This window comes from Alnus glutinosa, chromosome 4 (assembly GCF_958979055.1).
Source record: "Alnus glutinosa chromosome 4, dhAlnGlut1.1, whole genome shotgun sequence".
NCBI classification, from domain to species: Eukaryota; Viridiplantae; Streptophyta; class Magnoliopsida; order Fagales; family Betulaceae; genus Alnus; species Alnus glutinosa.
Window position 1 is genome coordinate 16,590,920 of NC_084889.1, and position 4,332 is coordinate 16,595,251.

Below are 4,332 nucleotides of genomic sequence, written 5' to 3' on the forward strand. Positions count from 1 at the left end.
CCTTGCATCAAATTCCTTTTCTAAAAAATAAAAAATAAAAAATCATGCAACCCAAGGAAGAGACTAAGAAGAACAAAAGAGTCTTATCCAAACAAGAAGAAAGGACATGTCTAGGACATGTCACAAATACCAACGGCTTTTCTAAGAGATTCAAACTTGCTTCCATCAAGAGGTTTGGTGACGATATCAGCCAATTGATTTTCTGTGGGAATAAACATAAGAGCTACTTCCCTAGACTCGACAAGGTCACGGATGAAATGATACCGGATGTCGATGTGCTTGGTCCGAGAATACTGAACTGGATTCTTGGAAATATTTATAGCACTGGTATTGTCACAGTGAATGACCATAGTATCTTAAGTGAAGCCATAATCACAGAGTAATTTCTTCATCCAAAGTAACTGGGTACAACAACTTCCAGCAGCAATGTACTCAGCCTCTGCAGTAGAAAGAGAAATTGAGGCTTGTTTCCGACTCACCCAAGCTACCAAATTTGTACCAACATAAAAACAACCACCAGAGGTGCTTTTCCTATCATCAGCATTTCCAGCCCAATCTGCATCAGAGTATCCTGCAAGCACAAGATTTGTTTCTCTAGAAAAACATACACCATAATTAATAGTGGCATTTATGTACTTGATGATGCGCTTGACAGTGGTAAGATGAGATTCCTTAGGATTTGCTTGGAATCGAGCACAAACTCCGACACTGAAGGCAATATCTGGTCGGCTTGCCGTAAGATAGAGAAGACTGCCAGTCATACATCTATAAAGAGTAGGATCTACTTGCTTGCTTGTCAGATCAGCATTAATCTTGACATTGGTGCTCATGGGAGTACGAGCATGGCTTTTCCCATCCAGACCAAAACGTTTCACTAGATCTTTTGCATATTTAGCTTGAGAAATAAATATCCCTTTAGAGGTTTGTTTGACTTGCATTCCCAGATAATAAGTCAACTCACCTATCATACTCATCTCAAATTCTTGTTTCATTTCTTCAGCAAACTCATGAGCTTAAGAATCTAAGGTTGCTCTGAAGATGATATCATCTACATAGATTTGTGCAATGAGTTTGTGATTTCCTTGATTTCTAATGAAGAGAGTCTGATCTGCTTGTCCTCTTGTGAACCCTTTTTCCAGAAGATAAGTGGTTAATCTCTCATACCACGCCTGTGGAGCTTGTTTGAGACAATACAAGGCTTTCTTCAGCTTGTAGACATATTGAGGATAGTGAGGATCTAGAAAACCTTTTGGTTGCTCCACATAAACTTGTTCCTGAAGAATGCCATTGAGAAAGGCACTCTTGGCATCCATCTGATAAAGCTTGAAACCTAGCTGACAAGATATAGAGAGCAGAATTCTGATAGATTCAAGGCGGGCAACTGGAGCAAAGGTTTCGTCAAAATCTACCCCTTCAATCTGAGTGTACCCTTGAGCAACAATCTGTGCTTTAATTCGGATCATCGTGCCATGTTCGTCTGATTTGTTCTTGAAAACCCACTTTGTCCCGATGATATTTTGATCAGATGGTCTGGGAACCAGAGTCCAGACATCATTACAAGTGAGCTGATGCAACTTATCATGCATAGCAGTAACCCAGCTATCATCTTGCAAGGCTTCTTCCACTTTATTTGGTTCAAATTGAGCCAGATAGCAATTGTAAGTTACTTGATTAGCAACTTCATTAGAGGGGTTGATTATTCTGCTTCTCAACTGTCTACCTTCATTGAGATTTCCAAGAAACTTCCTGGAGGATGATTGAGCTTCACCAAAGAGGCTGGTTCAATCGGAGGATTTATCGGCTCTGGATCTTGATTTGATGTAGGATCAGTTTCCTCAGTAGGCACAGCATTGATAAGTGTTGAATGTTATACATTCAAGCCCCTTAATTTACATATGTTAAGCTCTTAGTTTTGTTATAATTTGATGTTTTGTGTTGTTTTTGTGTTTTCTTGTATTTTATAGGTTTTAGAAGAAAAACCGATCAAATTCCAAGATTATAATGAAGTTAGTAAACTCACTATTGGATAGATTCAAACTCCAAATCAATTTTGAATTTAAGGAAAGAGAAGTTGGCAAAAATTCGTTATCTTTGGAAAGAATCCAGAATGAGCACGTCTCAGTAATTTAATCATAACTTTCGGCTCAAGTATCATATTGCAATAAAATTGGTGGCTTTGGAAAGCTAATAAGAAAGTAAACAAATATGTAAGAAATAGGTTTTTCCTAATTCGGACGTTTTCCATGCCAAAATCTCCCCACAATAAAAGACCACAAATCTGTACGAATTTTGGAATCCTTTTCCTACTTGGATAGAAATTTCAGAAAATGAGAAGACTTGTAATTATTCTTTTTGGACTAGAAAACCTACTTAGAATTGTAATAGGAATTCTAGAGCTTCTAAAGCTTCTCTAATCCCTATAAATAGGCCTCTAGCCTTTGAAGAAAGACACACAAACTTGGAGGAAGAATCAAAGACTATATCAAGGAGGTTCTTTCTAGTTTTTATTTTCTTTTTTCCTTTATTTATTTTCTATATGTATATAATTTTAGTTTATATTAGTTGTAAATAATACTTTAGTTAGGGCTCGATTGAAGCCCTAATCATGTCTTTTTAAGTTTTTCAATTTGCTTTGCTACAATTTATATATTGATGTTTAACTTGATTAATTCTAGTTTCTTGAATTCCTCGCATGTTTATGTTTGGCCATCATATGCATGTGTTATGGATTTGTTATTTATGTCAATTTGGATGACCGAGTCCTGGGCATAATAGAGTAACGGAAGAACCCCGACACAGGTTCTTGGATTAATCAACATAAAGACAACTGGAATAGATACCATATTCCAATCTGAGTGTGTTTACCGATTTCCATAGATTTATGCTTCCTTGAAGAACAACTTAGTAGATACCATGCTAAATCCTTCAAGGAAGAAAAGAGTTAGAGTAGATACCATGCCTAACTCGTTGTTTAGGGAAATCAAAAGCTTTAGGAGAAAATACCATTCCCTTGTGGCTGGTAAGCATTAAGCATCATGTTATGATTGTAGTATTGTGCATATTGCGAATCTTATTTGAGTATGATTAGCGGTGGATATCGAAGCCCTACCTTTTCTTCAAAGTATTTTTAATTCAATCTTTTATCCTGTCTTATTCAACATATCGCTTTTAGGAATTTCTCTTTAAAGACAATTTATACCAATCCTCGTGGGAATGATCTCGTATTTGCCTGCTATACTATTGTTTTGATCTTGTGCATTTGCGAGTAAAACGTACAAGTATTTGCCTATTTATTTAGGTAGATATTTGCACAACAAGTTTTTGGCGCCGTTGCCGGGGATTGTGTTAAATTGTGTTTTTAAAGTTTTTCCTTTTACTTTTGTTATTTTTGTTTATGATAATCTAAAAAAAAAAAAAAAATAAGTAGGTTTTTTCCTTTAATTTTTATTTTTATTTTTTATTTTTGTGTTCCTTTTGTTATGCTTTTTTTCATGTAAAAAAAAAAAAAAAAAAAAAAAAAAAAAAAAAAGAAAAAGAAAAAAAAAAAAATCAAAGTTAAGGAAGACATGGCAGAAGTACGTGTAGAGAATCCACCCGAGCGGAAACCGATTAAGAGTTCCTTCATACCACAAAATCCAAATCAGCTATCTTGCATTACTTTTCAACCAAATGTGCAAAGCAATTTTGATTTGTCTCCGTTGCTCAATATGGTTCCACACTATAGAGGCACACCTACAGAGGATCCATATCTACACATTCGAGACTTCTTTGATCTTTGCAAAACTCAAAACGTCATTGGCTTAAATGCGGAAGGAATCAGGTTAATTCTCTTCCCTTTTTCCTTGAAAGATAATGCTAAGTTATGGTTGAATTCTTTGGCTGCAAGGTCTATTCACAATTGGGATGAGTTGGCCACAAAGTTCTTGAAAAAGTTCTTTCCAGCCCAACGGACTAGGCAATTGAGGAGGGAGATTCAAACTTCCAACAAAAAGATGGAGACCTATTCTTTGAGGCAGGGGAAGACTTCAAGGAGCTACTTCTAAAATGCCCACATCACAATCTATCTCAGGACGATCAGGTACAAGCTTTCTATGAAGGTTTAAATGATTCTAACAGAAGTCTTGTAGATTCAGCTTGTGGAGGTGTACTAATGGAAAAGAATAGTGAGGAGGCAAAAGAACTGTTTGAGACTTTAAGCGAAAACTCCCAACAATTCCCAACCCGAGGGAGGCAAGGACTCAAAAGAAAAGGCGTCTATGAAGTGAAAGGCAATAATGGAGTTCAAACTCAGATGGCTACCTTGGAGAGGAAACTGGATATGCTAGTGAAAGT

General features: G+C 36.4%; 1 non-coding gene across 1 annotated transcript; it reads right to left on the minus strand.

Annotated features, from left to right (window-relative positions):
* Positions 1–3,955: 3,955 nt before the first annotated feature.
* Positions 3,956–4,062, minus strand: LOC133867532 (small nucleolar RNA R71). The gene has a single exon (XR_009900089.1). It is a non-coding gene; the product is annotated as a small nucleolar RNA R71 (small nucleolar RNA).
* Between the last annotated feature and the right edge of the window lie 270 nt (positions 4,063–4,332).